Raw genomic sequence first — 18,363 nt, 5'->3', positions numbered from 1 at the left:
ATAGGCCGTCTCCCTCCCTAGGTCTTGATCGTCTCTGTTCCTTCCCCACACCCATCATCTAAATCCCGCCCCATTCAAACTGAAACTAACTGTTCTGGAAATCCCCAAACTTTTGTATGATAACAAAGGGCAAGTTTTATGATTGCAGCTTCAGGGTTTATCTTCTATGTCTACTCTAGACACCAGCTATTGCAAATATATATATATATATATATATATATATATATATATATATATATATATATATATATTTATTCACACACACACACATACACAGTATATATACTGTATGTACACAGAGTATATAAAGATACACTATATTACCAAAAGTATTAGGACGCCTGCCTTTGCACGCATATGAACTTTATTGGCATCCCAGTCTTAGTCCGTAGGGTTCAATATTGAGTTGGCCCACCCTTTGCAGCTATAACAGCTTCAACTCTTCTGGGAAAGCTGTCCACAAGGTTTACGAGTGTGTCTATGGGAATGCTTGACTGGTCTGCACAGAGTCCTGACCTCAACCCGAAAGAACACCTTTGGGATGAAATAGAGCAGAGGATGAGGTCAGGCCTTCTCATCCAACATCAGTGCCTGATCTCACAAATGCGCTTCTGGAAGAATGGTCAAACATTCCCATAGACACACTCCTAAACCTTGTGGACAGCCTTCCCAGAAGAGTTTAAGTTGTTATAGCTGCAAAGGGTGGGCCAACTCTATATTGAACCCTACGGACTAAGACTGGGATGGCAATAAAGTTCATGTGCGTGTAAAGGCAGGCGTCCCAATACTTTTGGTATGATAGTGTATGTTTTGAGTTCAGTCAAAAAAGCTTTAAAGTCCATCTATAGGGAAAGTAAAATTCCTTCTTTGCAGTGGGGCACTGCAAAGGTTAAATGCACATTTGAAGATAAATTCCATGTTCGGATATTTTTGCATAGTTACATTGGACCACCGTGGAAAAATGTAAGAATAGAATCGGTGAGTGTATCCTCAAAGAGTGCCACATCCAAAAATTGTTAGAAAAAAACTAAATACCCCTAAGCAGACTTTTTAGGCACTTATGTATTGAGAAGAGTATAAATCGATATATGTATGTAGAAAAGGATGTTTATTGAACAAACTATATTAAAAACACTTGCATATGGACAAAAACATGTAATGTATACAAAACTGTGTCCAGAAACACCATAATCATAGCATAGCGTCCAGTGCTGTCCTTCAGCCGACGCGTTTCAGTTTATTTCCTTTCCTCAGGGGTGTTTTATTGAGAGACAGATTATACTTATAAAAATGTAATCATAAAGAAATATATAAATGTCAAATAGCAGACTTGCAAAGAAAATATAAAAAGGAATGTGTCTTAAGGTTGCATCTCAATGGCCCAATAGAGAGTTTATATCAAAAGTAGATCAATTGTTCGGTGATGCCGAGGTCCACTGACCATGGGGTGATGGACAAATAAGAGCACTGAGGCCAGAAGGTGGAAAATATGGCCTATGGATAAAAATAAATATATATAATGATAATATATGTCCTGCCCATTCAGGCCAAAAAAATACTACGGGGTTACTTGAGAGTGAAAACATACTACCTGAATGATGTAGTTGTCCAAAACAGGGACAGAAGGGCTCATATAGAATGTATAGCGATCCGTAGAGGTTGCAGAGTAACCTATGAGAAAGACAGAACGTAAGCTATATGGTCATCTAAGGGTCCATAAAATTTAAACAGCAGTTCAATTGATTTCATGTATCCCCAAAGGGGATTGTATATCCCCAAAGAGAGGCATGAAATCACTTGTCAAGAGTGTTACCTATAAACATTAAAGTGTTTGGTGGAAAAAGTAAAAACGACCAGTAAGCTGTCACACTTTATTCAATTACTTAGTACTACAGTACCCAAGCCTGGGTTTGTCAGACTCTTAATGGTTCTGACAAACAGACATAGATCATGGGGAATCAATTGAGTGTGCATGTTGATAGCGTTTGAAATGGAAAAAAGCAGAGTTTCTAATCAACAATGAATGACGTTTGAGTGAATACCTTAGAATTTCGTTAAATCACGAGAGCACAACGTCCTAACATCCAGCTTCCTCAGAACGGATGTCAGAAGTGTGCTACCCCGTGATATAAATACAATTCCCCTTCCTGTCCCTAATCACAGCTGAAAGCTGATAGTTGTGTTGGGACGGAGGTAAGTAGGCGTTCCCCTTCTCATTTGGCCTCCTGAACAACACGCACACCACCCCACCACCAACCGCGCATGCGTGAAGCGTCAGCGCGGTGGAGTGAAGTCATGCACGCACAGTCCACCGACACACATCGTTTCAATAGCGGACTGCCAAATCCGCTGGAGCAGCAAAATGGAGGTCAGGCGAGCAGGATGCACGCCTGAGCTCCAGAAGTCTGCCGCGGGTTGCCTAGCCCGGACGGCTTAGTGTGCCAGGTGATTATATGTCCCCCCAAGGGTGAGAGAAGTCAGACATCACCATCAATCGATTGAAATGCATATATATATATATATATATATATATATATATATATCACAGTTAGAGCTTAATGAATCAGATACAAATAAGTACTTCTTAAAGAGGAAGTAAACCCTGGTGGGTTTTACTTCCTCTTTATTTTCATGCATCGCATAGTAGCCCATTATGTGTCACTTACCTGACACAGAAGCCCGCACTGTCGCCGTTGTCCCCACAAGCAGGGAGCTTCCATCTTCGCCCCTCTTCCTTCTCGGACTGCGAACTCCCGCTCTGTGACTGGCCGGAGTCGCGTGACGTCACTCCCGCGCATGGAGATATTTCAAGCACCTACAGGTCAGCCTTAATATAGGCTTACTTGTAGGTAAAAGTTTAATGGAAAAGGTTTGGGACTTTATATGAGGCGTGGGGCTGTGCCTCCATCCCGAATGCAAGAAAAAGAGGAGGGAAAGGCCGGAGGCCAGGTGGGACTTTAAATGAGGCAGTAGACAGATTGGAGTAAAATAAAAATGTGTACAAATTTATTAGTGGAAAATTCTGGATATACAACACATGTAAAAGTGCATGCGCACAAGCCATAGCCTACATGAATGCATATGTATACAGACAGTCAAAAATAGTATGTCTAACCATATATAACTGTAGCAAATGTACACTGTACAATAAATACATATATCTATACTGGGGAGCACAAAACACATGATATAAAAAGTGAGTATAAAAATGATGAGGTGCATCAAAACATTAATAACTGTCAAATCCAATTAAAAGCCCAGTGGCTGCATCCTTGGTGCCCGACGCGTTTCTGTGAATACACTTCTTCAGGGGCGGATGCTAGAGGATTTCTGAAATTACAAAGTATGAAGCCATCAAGGAATAGAAATAAATACAACCAGAAAGGACGATATGTCAATTTCTGGGTACTCACGATGTCACCAGACTGTGGTGCAGGGCAGGGACTGGGCAGGGAAAAAGCTCTCCCCCGGAGCTGGGGTGGCAGGCAATCCAGCGCAAGACAGGCACACATCGGCATCATCCCCAAAACACAAGCATCCTCTGCAAAACATAGCCAATCATGGGTGGGATGGTGGACCTAAAGTGAATGATGGAATCCATAGAGAAGGTCACAGTACTGACATTGAGGAGTAAAGGGAGTAGAAGGTAGTACTATATTCACAGAGTGTTACCTTGAGGTACTTAAAAACGAGGCTGACCAACGCTATGGCGTCTGTTCTGTTGTGGAGAGCAGAGGAGGAAAAAGTGTGCCTGGGGTGGCGCCTAATATGCGTCCCGGCCGCGCCGGTGATTGCCACCGACGTCACGCTGACAGGCCGGCGGTACGTGGGGCGGGGATCCCTGCTCACGGCAGGGACCCGCCCAGACTGACGTCACTACGTACAGCTACGCCGACACCAGATGGAAAACTATGCGCCCGCACAACGGCGCCAGCTGGTGACGTCATGTGCGGGAGCACTGCGTGGCGCCGATGCGATGTGTGCACCCGCCCGATCCCCCACACCAAACCAGCCCAAAGCAAAGGGGCGGACGTGGGGGGGATGGGGAAGGCACGCAGAGCGCATCGCAGCTCCGGGAAAAGAAACAGCCCGAAGCCCAGAACCCAGCCACCATGCTGGATTGTGTAAGGTGCGCCCAAAATTGGAGCAACATATAGTTGCACACAATATGTGTGTGGACCATAAGGTACACTCCCACACATAAAAAACCCCAATTAAAGCCAGCAGGGGAAAACTGCCTAGCAACTGTCTACTGCCTCCATCCCTGTAAGAGTTTAATGGAAATGGTTTGGGACTTTATATGAGGCGTGGGGCTGTGCCTCCATCCCGAATGCAAGAAAAAGAGGAGGGAAAGGCCGGAGGCCAGGTGGGACTTTAAATGAGGCAGTAGACAGATTGGAGTAAAATAAAAATGTGTACAAATTTATTAGTGGAAAATTCTGGATATACAACACATGTAAAAGTGCATGCGCACAAGCCATAGCCTACATGAATGCATATGTATACAGACAGTCAAAAATAGTATGTCTAACCATATATAACTGTAGCAAATGTACACTGTACAATAAATACATATATCTATACTGGGGAGCACAAAACACATGATATAAAAAGTGAGTATAAAAATGATGAGGTGCATCAAAACATTAATAACTGTCAAATCCAATTAAAAGCCCAGTGGCTGCATCCTTGGTGCCCGACGCGTTTCTGTGAATACACTTCTTCAGGGGCGGATGCTACAGGATTTCTGAAATTACAAAGTATGAAGCCATCAAGGAATAGAAATAAATACAACCAGAAAGGACGATATGTCAATTTCTGGGTACTCACGATGTCACCAGACTGTGGTGCAGGGCAGGGACTGGGCAGGGAAAAAGCTCTCCCCCGGAGCTGGGGTGGCAGGCAATCCAGCGCAAGACAGGCACACATCGGCATCATCCCCAAAACACAAGCATCCTCTGCAAAACATAGCCAATCATGGGTGGGATGGTGGACCTAAAGTGAATGATGGAATCCATAGAGAAGGTCACAGTACTGACATTGAGGAGTAAAGGGAGTAGAAGGTAGTACTATATTCATAGAGTGTTACCTTGAGGTACTTAAAAACGAGGCTGACCAACGCTATGGCGTCTGTTCTGTTGTGGAGAGCAGAGGAGGAAAAAGTGTGCCTGGGGTGGCGCCTAATATGCGTCCCGGCCGCGCCGGTGATTGCCACCGACGTCACGCTGACAGGCCGGCGGTACGTGGGGCGGGGATCCCTGCTCACGGCAGGGACCCGCCCAGACTGACGTCACTACGTACAGCTACGCCGACACCAGATGGAAAACTATGCGCCCGCACAACGGCGCCAGCTGGTGACGTCATGTGCGGGAGCACTGCGTGGCGCCGATGCGATGTGTGCACCCGCCCGATCCCCCACACCAAACCAGCCCAAAGCAAAGGGGCGGACGTGGGGGGGATGGGGAAGGCACGCAGAGCGCATCGCAGCTCCAGGAAAAGAAACAGCCCGAAGCCCAGAACCCAGCCACCATGCTGGATTGTGTAAGGTGCGCCCAAAATTGGAGCAACATATAGTTGCACACAATATGTGTGTGGACCATAAGGTACACTCCCACACATAAAAAACCCCAATTAAAGCCAGCAGGGGAAAACTGCCTAGCAACTGTCTACTGCCTCCATCCCTGTAAGAGTTTAATGGAAAAGGTTTGGGACTTTATATGAGGCGTGGGGCTGTGCCTCCATCCCGAATGCAAGAAAAAGAGGAGGGAAAGGCCGGAGGCCAGGTGGGACTTTAAATGAGGCAGTAGACAGATTGGAGTAAAATAAAAATGTGTACAAATTTATTAGTGGAAAATTCTGGATATACAACACATGTAAAAGTGCATGCGCACAAGCCATAGCCTACATGAATGCATATGTATACAGACAGTCAAAAATAGTATGTCTAACCATATATAACTGTAGCAAATGTACACTGTACAATAAATATATATATCTATACTGGGGAGCACAAATCACATGATATAAAAAGTGAGTATAAAAATGATGAGGTGCATCAAAACATTAATAACTGTCAAATCCAATTAAAAGCCCAGTGGCTGCATCCTTGGTGCCCGACGCGTTTCTGTGAATACACTTCTTCAGGGGCGGATGCTACAGGATTTCTGAAATTACAAAGTATGAAGCCATCAAGGAATAGAAATAAATACAACCAGAAAGGACGATATGTCAATTTCTGGGTACTCACGATGTCACCAGACTGTGGTGCAGGGCAGGGACTGGGCAGGGAAAAAGCTCTCCCCCGGAGCTGGGGTGGCAGGCAATCCAGCGCAAGACAGGCACACATCGGCATCATCCCCAAAACACAAGCATCCTCTGCAAAACATAGCCAATCATGGGTGGGATGGTGGACCTAAAGTGAATGATGGAATCCATAGAGAAGGTCACAGTACTGACATTGAAGAGTAAAGGGAGTAGATGGTAGTACTATATTCACAGAGTGTTACCTTGAGGTACTTAAAAACGAGGCTGACCAACGCTATGGCGTCTGTTCTGTTGTGGAGAGCAGAGGAGGAAAAAGTGTGCCTGGGGTGGCGCCTAATATGCGTCCCGGCCGCGCCGGTGATTGCCACCAACGTCACGCTGACAGGCCGGCGGTACGTGGGGCGGGGATCCCTGCTCACGGCAGGGACCCGCCCAGACTGACGTCACTACGTACAGCTACGCCGACACCAGATGGAAAACTATGCGCCCGCACAACGGCGCTAGCTGGTGACGTCATGTGCGGGAGCACTGCGTGGCGCCGATGCGATGTGTGCACCCGCCCGATCCCCCACACCAAACCAGCCTAAAGCAAAGGGGCGGACGTGGGGGGGATGGGGAAGGCACGCAGAGCTCATCGCAGCTCCGGGAAAAGAAACAGCCCGAAGCCCAGAACCCAGCCACCATGCTGGATTGTGTAAGGTGCGCCCAAAATTGGAGCAACATATAGTTGCACACAATATGTATGTGGACCATAAGGTACACTCCCACACATAAAAAACCCCAATTAAAGCCAGCAGGGGAAAACTGCCTAGCAACTGTCTACTGCCTCCATCCCTGTAAGAGTTTAATGGAAAAGGTTTGGGACTTTATATGAGGCGTGGGGCTGTGCCTCCATCCCGAATGCAAGAAAAAGAGGAGGGAAAGGCCGGAGGCCAGGTGGGACTTTAAATGAGGCAGTAGACAGATTGGAGTAAAATAAAAATGTGTACAAATTTATTAGTGGAAAATTCTGGATATACAACACATGTAAAAGTGCATGCGCACAAGCCATAGCCTACATGAATGCATATGTATACAGACAGTCAAAAATAGTATGTCTAACCATATAAAACTGTAGCAAATGTACACTGTACAATAAATACATATATCTATACTGGGGAGCACAAAACACATGATATAAAAAGTGAGTATAAAAATGATGAGGTGCATCAAAACATTAATAACTGTCAAATCCAATTAAAAGCCCAGTGGCTGCATCCTTGGTGCCCGACGCGTTTCTGTGAATACACTTCTTCAGGGGCGGATGCTACAGGATTTCTGAAATTACAAAGTATGAAGCCATCAAGGAATAGAAATAAATACAACCAGAAAGGACGATATGTCAATTTCTGGGTACTCACGATGTCACCAGACTGTGGTGCAGGGCAGGGACTGGGCAGGGAAAAAGCTCTCCCCCGGAGCTGGGGTGGCAGGCAATCCAGCGCAAGACAGGCACACATCGGCATCATCCCCAAAACACAAGCATCCTCTGCAAAACATAGCCAATCATGGGTGGGATGGTGGACCTAAAGTGAATGATGGAATCCATAGAGAAGGTCACAGTACTGACATTGAGGAGTAAAGGGAGTAGAAGGTAGTACTATATTCACAGAGTGTTACCTTGAGGTACTTAAAAACGAGGCTGACCAACGCTATGGCGTCTGTTCTGTTGTGGAGAGCAGAGGAGGAAAAAGTGTGCCTGGGGTGGCGCCTAATATGCGTCCCGGCCGCGCCGGTGATTGCCACCGACGTCACGCTGACAGGCCGGCGGTACGTGGGGCGGGGATCCCTGCTCACGGCAGGGACCCGCCCAGACTGACGTCACTACATACAGCTACGCCGACACCAGATGGAAAACTATGCGCCCGCACAACGGCGCCAGCTGGTGACGTCATGTGCGGGAGCACTGCGTGGCGCCGATGCGATGTGTGCACCCGCCCGATCCCCCACACCAAACCAGCCCAAAGCAAAGGGGCGGATGTGGGGGGGATGGGGAAGGCACGCAGAGCGCATCGCAGCTCCGGGAAAAGAAACAGCCCGAAGCCCAGAACCCAGCCACCATGCTGGATTGTGTAAGGTGCGCCCAAAATTGGAGCAACATATAGTTGCACACAATATGTGTGTGGACCATAAGGTACACTCCCACACATAAAAAACCCCAATTAAAGCCAGCAGGGGAAAACTGCCTAGCAACTGTCTACTGCCTCCATCCCTGTAAGAGTTTAATGGAAAAGGTTTGGGACTTTATATGAGGCGTGGGGCTGTGCCTCCATCCCGAATGCAAGAAAAAGAGGAGGGAAAGGCCGGAGGCCAGGTGGGACTTTAAATGAGGCAGTAGACAGATTGGAGTAAAATAAAAATGTGTACAAATTTATTAGTGGAAAATTCTAGATATACAACACATGTAAAAGTGCATGCGCACAAGCCATAGCCTACATGAATGCATATGTATACAGACAGTCAAAAATAGTATGTCTAACCATATATAACTGTAGCAAATGTACACTGTACAATAAATACATATATCTATACTGGGGAGCACAAAACACATGATATAAAAAGTGAGTATAAAAATGATGAGGTGCATCAAAACATTAATAACTGTCAAATCCAATTAAAAGCCCAGTGGCTGCATCCTTGGTGCCCGACGCGTTTCTGTGAATACACTTCTTCAGGGGCGGATGCTACAGGATTTCTGAAATTACAAAGTATGAAGCCATCAAGGAATAGAAATAAATACAACCAGAAAGGACGATATGTCAATTTCTGGGTACTCACGATGTCACCAGACTGTGGTGCAGGGCAGGGACTGGGCAGGGAAAAAGCTCTCCCCCGGAGCTGGGGTGGCAGGCAATCCAGCGCAAGACAGGCACACATCGGCATCATCCCCAAAACACAAGCATCCTCTGCAAAACATAGCCAATCATGGGTGGGATGGTGGACCTAAAGTGAATGATGGAATCCATAGAGAAGGTCACAGTACTGACATTGAAGAGTAAAGGGAGTAGATGGTAGTACTATATTCACAGAGTGTTACCTTGAGGTACTTAAAAACGAGGCTGACCAACGCTATGGCGTCTGTTCTGTTGTGGAGAGCAGAGGAGGAAAAAGTGTGCCTGGGGTGGCGCCTAATATGCGTCCCGGTCGCGCCGGTGATTGCCACCAACGTCACGCTGACAGGCCGGCGGTACGTGGGGCGGGGATCCCTGCTCACGGCAGGGACCCGCCCAGACTGACGTCACTACGTACAGCTACGCCGACACCAGATGGAAAACTATGCGCCCGCACAACGGCGCCAGCTGGTGACGTCATGTGCGGGAGCACTGCGTGGCGCCGATGCAATGTGTGCACCCGCCCGATCCCCCACACCAAACCAGCCCAAAGCAAAGGGGCGGACGTGGGGGGGATGGGGAAGGCACGCAGAGCTCATCGCAGCTCCGGGAAAAGAAACAGCCCGAAGCCCAGAACCCAGCCACCATGCTGGATTGTGTAAGGTGCGCCCAAAATTGCAGCAACATATAGTTGCACACAATATGTGTGTGGACCATAAGGTACACTCCCACACATAAAAAACCCCAATTAAAGCCAGCAGGGGAAAACTGCCTAGCAACTGTCTACTGCCTCCATCCCTGTAAGAGTTTAATGGAAAAGGTTTGGGACTTTATATGAGGCGTGGGGCTGTGCCTCCATCCCGAATGCAAGAAAAAGAGGAGGGAAAGGCCGGAGGCCAGGTGGGACTTTAAATGAGGCAGTAGACAGATTGGAGTAAAATAAAAATGTGTACAAATTTATTAGTGGAAAATTCTGGATATACAACACATGTAAAAGTGCATGCGCACAAGCCATAGCCTACATGAATGCATATGTATACAGACAGTCAAAAATAGTATGTCTAACCATATAAAACTGTAGCAAATGTACACTGTACAATAAATACATATATCTATACTGGGGAGCACAAAACACATGATATAAAAAGTGAGTATAAAAATGATGAGGTGCATCAAAACATTAATAACTGTCAAATCCAATTAAAAGCCCAGTGGCTGCATCCTTGGTGCCCGACGCGTTTCTGTGAATACACTTCTTCAGGGGCGGATGCTATAGGATTTCTGAAATTACAAAGTATGAAGCCATCAAGGAATAGAAATAAATACAACCAGAAAGGACGATATGTCAATTTCTGGGTACTCACGATGTCACCAGACTGTGGTGCAGGGCAGGGACTGGGCAGGGAAAAAGCTCTCCCCCGGAGCTGGGGTGGCAGGCAATCCAGCGCAAGACAGGCACACATCGGCATCATCCCCAAAACACAAGCATCCTCTGCAAAACATAGCCAATCATGGGTGGGATGGTGGACCTAAAGTGAATGATGGAATCCATAGAGAAGGTCACATTACTGACATTGAGGAGTAAAGGGAGTAGAAGGTAGTACTATATTCACAGAGTGTTACCTTGAGGTACTTAAAAACGAGGCTGACCAACGCTATGGCGTCTGTTCTGTTGTGGAGAGCAGAGGAGGAAAAAGTGTGCCTGGGGTGGCGCCTAATATGCGTCCCGGCCGCGCCGGTGATTGCCACCGACGTCACGCTGACAGGCCGGCGGTACGTGGGGCGGGGATCCCTGCTCACGGCAGGGACCCGCCCAGACTGACGTCACTACATACAGCTACGCCGACACCAGATGGAAAACTATGCTCCCGCACAACGGCGCCAGCTGGTGACGTCATGTGCGGGAGCACTGCGTGGTGCCGATGCGATGTGTGCACCCGCCCGATCCCCCACACCAAACCAGCCCAAAGCAAAGGGGCGGATGTGGGGGGGATGGGGAAGGCACGCAGAGCGCATCGCAGCTCCGGGAAAAGAAACAGCCCGAAGCCCAGAACCCAGCCACCATGCTGGATTGTGTAAGGTGCGCCCAAAATTGGAGCAACATATAGTTGCACACAATATGTGTGTGGACCATAAGGTACACTCCCACACATAAAAAACCCCAATTAAAGCCAGCAGGGGAAAACTGCCTAGCAACTGTCTACTGCCTCCATCCCTGTAAGAGTTTAATGGAAAAGGTTTGGGACTTTATATGAGGCGTGGGGCTGTGCCTCCATCCCGAATGCAAGAAAAAGAGGAGGGAAAGGCCGGAGGCCAGGTGGGACTTTAAATGAGGCAGTAGACAGATTGGAGTAAAATAAAAATGTGTACAAATTTATTGGTGGAAAATTCTGGATATACAACACATGTAAAAGTGCATGCGCACAAGCCATAGCCTACATGAATGCATATGTATACAGACAGTCAAAAATAGTATGTCTAACCATATATAACTGTAGCAAATGTACACTGTACAATAAATACATATATCTATACTGGGGAGCACAAAACACATGATATAAAAAGTGAGTATAAAAATGATGAGGTGCATCAAAACATTAATAACTGTCAAATCCAATTAAAAGCCCAGTGGCTGCATCCTTGGTGCCCGACGCGTTTCTGTGAATACACTTCTTCAGGGGCGGATGCTACAGGATTTCTGAAATTACAAAGTATGAAGCCATCAAGGAATAGAAATAAATACAACCAGAAAGGACGATATGTCAATTTCTGGGTACTCACGATGTCACCAGACTGTGGTGCAGGGCAGGGACTGGGCAGGGAAAAAGCTCTCCCCCGGAGCTGGGGTGGCAGGCAATCCAGCGCAAGACAGGCACACATCGGCATCATCCCCAAAACACAAGCATCCTCTGCAAAACATAGCCAATCATGGGTGGGATGGTGGACCTAAAGTGAATGATGGAATCCATAGAGAAGGTCACAGTACTGACATTGAGGAGTAAAGGGAGTAGAAGGTAGTACTATATTCACAGAGTGTTACCTTGAGGTACTTAAAAATGAGGCTGACCAACGCTATGGCGTCTGTTCTGTTGTGGAGAGCAGAGGAGGAAAAAGTGTGCCTGGGGTGGCGCCTAATATGCGTCCCGGCCGCGCCGGTGATTGCCACCGACGTCACGCTGACAGGCCGGCGGTACGTGGGGCGGGGATCCCTGCTCACGGCAGGGACCCGCCCAGACTGACGTCACTACGTACAGCTACGCCGACACCAGATGGAAAACTATGCGCCCGCACAACGGCGCCAGCTGGTGACGTCATGTGCGGGAGCACTGCGTGGCGCCGATGCGATGTGTGCACCCGCCCGATCCCCCACACCAAACCAGCCCAAAGCAAAGGGGCGGACGTGGGGGGGATGGGGAAGGCACGCAGAGCGCATCGCAGCTCCGGGAAAAGAAACAGCCCGAAGCCCAGAACCCAGCCACCATGCTGGATTGTGTAAGGTGCGCCCAAAATGGGAGCAACATATAGTTGCACACAATATGTGTGTGGACCATAAGGTACACTCCCACACATAAAAAACCCCAATTAAAGCCAGCAGGGGAAAACTGCCTAGCAACTGTCTACTGCCTCCATCCCTGTAAGAGTTTAATGGAAAAGGTTTGGGACAACACAACAGAACAGACGCCATAGCGTTGGTCAGCCTCGTTTTTAAGTACCTCAAGGTAACACTCTGTGAATATAGTACTACCTTCTACTCCCTTTACTCCTCAATGTCAGTACTGTGACCTTCTCTATGGATTCCATCATTCACTTTAGGTCCACCATCCCACCCATGATTGGCTATGTTTTGCAGAGGATGCTTGTGTTTTGGGGATGATGCCGATGTGTGCCTGTCTTGCGCTGGATTGCCTGCCACCCCAGCTCCGGGGGAGAGCTTTTTCCCTGCCCAGTCCCTGCCCTGCACCACAGTCTGGTGACATCGTGAGTACCCAGAAATTGACATATCGTCCTTTCTGGTTGTATTTATTTCTATTCCTTGATGGCTTCATACTTTGTAATTTCAGAAATCCTGTAGCATCCGCCCCTGAAGAAGTGTATTCACAGAAACGCGTCGGACACCAAGGATGCAGCCACTGGGCTTTTAATTGGATTTGACAGTTATTAATGTTTTGATGCACCTCATCATTTTCATACTCACTTTTTATATCATGTGTTTTGTGCTCCCCAGTATAGATATATGTATTTATTGTACAGTGTACATTTGCTACAGTTATATATGGTTAGACATACTATTTTTGACTGTCTGTATACATATGCATTCATGTAGGCTATGGCTTGTGCGCATGCACTTTTACATGTGTTGTATATCCAGAATTTTCCACTAATAAATTTGTACACATTTTTATTTTACTCCAATCTGTCTACTGCCTCATTTAAAGTCCCACCTGGCCTCCCGCCTTTCCCTCCTCTTTTTCTTGCATTCGGGATGGAGGCACAGCCCCACGCCTCATATAAAGTCCCAAACCTTTTCCATTAAACTCTTACAGGGATGGAGGCAGTAGACAGTTGCTAGGCAGTTTTCCCCTGCTGGCTTTAATTGGGGTTTTTTATGTGTGGGAGTGTACCTTATGGTCCACACACATATTGTGTGCAACTATATGTTGCTCCAATTTTGGGCGCACCTTACACAATCCAGCATGGTGGCTGGGTTCTGGGCTTCGGGCTGTTTCTTTTCCCGGAGCTGCAATGCGCTCTGCGTGCCTTCCCCATCCCCCCCACGTCCGCCCCTTTGCTTTGGGCTGGTTTGGTGTGGGGGATCGGGCGGGTGCACACATCGCATCGGCGCCACGCAGTGCTCCCGCACATGACGTCACCAGCTGGCGCCGTTGTGCGGGCGCATAGTTTTCCATCTGGTGTCGGCGTAGCTGTACGTAGTGACGTCAGTCTGGGCGGGTCCCTGCCGTGAGCAGGGATCCCCGCCCCACGTACCGCCGGCCTGTCAGCGTGACGTCGGTGGCAATCACCGGCGCGGCCGGGACGCATATTAGGCGCCACCCCAGGCACACTTTTTCCTCCTCTGCTCTCCACAACAGAACAGACGCCATAGCGTTGGTCAGCCTCGTTTTTAAGTACCTCAAGGTAACACTCTGTGAATATAGTACTACCTTCTACTCCCTTTACTCCTCAATGTCAGTACTGTGACCTTCTCTATGGATTCCATCATTCACTTTAGGTCCACCATCCCACCCATGATTGGCTATGTTTTGCAGAGGATGCTTGTGTTTTGGGGATGATGCCGATGTGTGCCTGTCTTGCGCTGGATTGCCTGCCACCCCAGCTCCGGGGGAGAGCTTTTTCCCTGCCCAGTCCCTGCCCAGTCCCTGCCCTGCACCACAGTCTGGTGACATCGTGAGCACCCAGAAATTGACATATCGTCCTTTCTGGTTGTATTTATTTCTATTCCTTGATGGCTTCATACTTTGTAATTTCAGAAATCCTGTAGCATCCGCCCCTGAAGAAGTGTATTCACAGAAACGCGTCGGGCACCAAGGATGCAGCCACTGGGCTTTTAATTGGATTTGACAGTTATTAATGTTTTGATGCACCTCATCATTTTTATACTCACTTTTTATATCATGTGTTTTGTGCTCCCCAGTATAGATATATGTATTTATTGTACAGTGTACATTTGCTACAGTTATATATGGTTAGACATACTATTTTTGACTGTCTGTATACATATGCATTCATGTAGGCTATGGCTTGTGCGCATGCACTTTTACATGTGTTGTATATCCAGAATTTTCCACTAATAAATTTGTACACATTTTTATTTTACTCCAATCTGTCTACTGCCTCATTTAAAGTCCCACCTGGCCTCCGGCCTTTCCCTCCTCTTTTTCTTACTTGTAGGTAAAAGGGGTTGTACAGGGTGTACAACCACTTTCAGAGTGCATTTAAAGATTGACATTCATTTATCGCCCCCCCAAAGGGTTGCAAACAATAAGGCACAAAGCAGAAACACATTTATGACAAAATGAGAATATAAACATTATTCAAAATGAAATGACAAGGAATAAATACAATTTTAGTTTCATTAGTGCAAACCAACCAGATAATGATTATTCATTGTAATGCATATTGGTGGGAAACATCAAGAGTGTTATAGAGAATTAAAGTATTATAGAAAAATCAGAGCCCTAAATAACAAATGCAACGGGACTGCGCTGCGATTTGATTTTTGGAGATTTTCCTCCATGTACTACTGGCAAAACTGGATTTGAAGTTTGCATGCTCCTAATGTGTCTGTATGCACGTTTCCAGAATTCCAACTTGGTTTTCCCAATATAAAAACAAGCACAGTCACAGCATAGCATGTATATCACTCCGATCGTTTTGCAGTTAGCAAAACGTTTTGCGTGAAAAATTCTTCCATTGGGGTGGATTAGATTTTTTGGGGGTATACATGTATTTGTAGTAATTACAGGCCCCACACATATAGGTGCCTTTGTATTTAGAGGGATCACTGGGAGAAGAGAAATTCTCCTTTAAATTCACTACTGACAAGTTGGTCTTTAATAGATTGCGCTTTTTTAAAAGTAAAGAGCGGCCTTTCAGGGACAAATTGTCCCAATGTAGGGTCCAAAGACAGCATGTGCCAGTATTTGGTCACAACGGGCCTAATTTTTTCCTGTTGATTATACAAATCAACTTGTAATGATCCTTCTAGGATTGGTGTCTTTTTTAGACTAGATGCTCTTTTAAGGGAGGCCTGTGAATAGCCTTTCTGCAAGAGTCTGTCTCGTAGTTTGTTTGCCTCAATTCCACAGACCCATCATCAGAACAATTTTGTCTTGTTCTCAAGTATTGAATGTATGGTATTGAACTTACTAAGGCTTTAGGATGGAAACTTGAGGCGTGCAAGATTGTATTGCCTGCTGTGGCTTTTCTATACAGGCCACTACAGAGGGTTCCCCCCTCCCCTGTATATTTCAACATCCAAAAAGTTTTTTTTAATCTAGTAAGAAATTGCTGGAGTGTCTCAATAGGTCCCTTCCAGACAACAAAGATGTTGTCAATGTATTGGTACCAAGCCGAAATATGGTCCATATACATCAACATCAGTTCATCCGTAAAAAGCATTTGGTCCTATTCCTCCAGATACAGGTTGGCATACGATGGGGCACAACATGTCCCCATCGCTACCCCCTGCATCTGGAGGTAGTGGGATCCATTAAATGTAAAGACATTATGGTCCAGAATGAACTCTAAAAGAGAAACAATGAATTCATTATAAGCTTGCTCGTGTGTGACCCTTTTATACAATATGTGTCTAATGGCTGCAAGGCCTTTATTACAGGGAATTGAGCTATATAATGCTTCGACATCTATTGTAACTAAAGTTGAGTGTTCTGGAATACGTAAGCTGTCTATAATTTGTAAGATATGAATCGTGTCTTTAACATGTGATGGCAGGGAAGTCACATGAGGTCTCAAGACCTCATCAACTAATTTACTGGCATTGTCACCGATTGCTCCTCTCCCTGAAATTATAGGCCTACCTGGTGGATCATATGCATCTTTGTGGATCTTCGGGAGTGCATAAAATGTTGGGACTGTTGTTCGAATAAAGTCCCACGTGATCTTAGTAAAAGTTCCATTCAGGTAAGCTGTGTCAACCAAAGTATTAAATTCCTTATTGTATTTTTTGACAATGTCTGCCGTAATACGTCGATACCAGTCCTAATTTTTGAGGATCTTATTGCACATAGAGATGTATTTATCATTGTCCAACAGGACAATATTGCCACCTTTGTCTGCAGGTTTTATTGTAATAAGATTGTTATCAGATAGTTGTTTTAGGGTTGGTACTGGGAGCAGGACATATGTTTGACTTTTTTTTTAAGAATTGATTTGTTCGAACCTATTTGAGTTGTTTGTGATTGTATCTCCACTAGTTCAAGCATTTGTGGTAGATCAATGCGATCAGCTGTGTCGTTTTCCTCTAGTAAGGAGATTCGTTGATCTAGGGCCCTGCTTTCTTGTGGTGTCTTGTCAGTACTAACATGTTATTTTTGGTATAAACTTTTCAAGATAAGTTTTCGAACAAAGAGTTGGAGATCTTTGAATACTTCGAATTTATCGATATCATTACTCGGTCAAAAGCTTAGTCCCTTTTTCAGAACTATAATTTCGTCCTCTGGCAATTTGTGGGAAGAAAGGTTGACTATATTTAAATCATTATTGCATTGGATCTGTGTTTTCTGTGGACCTTTAGTGTCCTCTATGTGCTTGTGTCGGAATTGAGTGGTGCTGCCTTGGTACTGGCTAAAATGAATTCCATAAAAGTTGGGTCAGTGTGGGCTCCGTTAAATTGAGCTAAAGATGTCATGTTGAGTTGTGAAAGTGGATTCCCCTTGTAATGCTGTGAAAGAGAGTTACCCATAGCCATTGTCGATCCATTACCTTGTACCATAGAGGTTGGTAGGTTACAAGCTAGTGTTGGGTTAGTGACGTGAAACGTTTTGTGAGGCGTGTCCGGACTTGTTTTTTGCTTTTTGGCCTTGTGTAGAGTCGACATAATACTGGCATTTGGTGCTTTGTTCATTTTTGTGTTGAAAGGATACCTGTGAGGGAGTAGATGACACATTACTGGAAGGTTTCGAAGAAGATTGATGTTGATCACGGTACAGACTAGTTCTAAGATTTGTCTTGTTATTTTGACTCCATTTATAGGCCTTTCTACCTTGAAAGGCATTTTTGTCCCGTAGGAATTTCTGTCCCTTTTTAATTAATATTTCTTTATTAAATAGCTCCAGATGTGTTTTTAATTTTTTCTCTCTGGTATAGATTTGTGTGTTTTAAAGAGTTGTAGTTTACCACATAAATTAGTGATGTCAATATCAAGGGCACTAGACCTTTTCTTGTATCCTCCTATAAGGAGTTCCATCAAACTGAGTGAACAAGTGTGGAGTACTTTTTCCCAACTCAATTTAAGTTCAGAATCCATGTCTTCCAAGGTAGGGAAGATCGAACTATATAATGTAACTATGCATATACATACCTGAAGGATCCCCCTAGAAGCTGGAAATCCCTATAAAAGGCACCGCTACTCCAGTGATATCAAGTAGCTTCCGAATCCTGTGCCGAGCAAAAGCCCTGCTGCTTATTGAATACAGGAGGTTTGTAGGGCAGGCGTGAGGTACCTCCTCCATGTTCCCCTCTTTGTTGG

This window comes from Aquarana catesbeiana, linkage group LG09, assembly GCF_042186555.1.
Source record: "Aquarana catesbeiana isolate 2022-GZ linkage group LG09, ASM4218655v1, whole genome shotgun sequence".
NCBI classification, from domain to species: domain Eukaryota; kingdom Metazoa; phylum Chordata; class Amphibia; order Anura; family Ranidae; genus Aquarana; species Aquarana catesbeiana.
The sequence above is the reverse complement of the archived record's forward strand: the minus strand, read 5'-3'. Positions refer to the sequence as shown.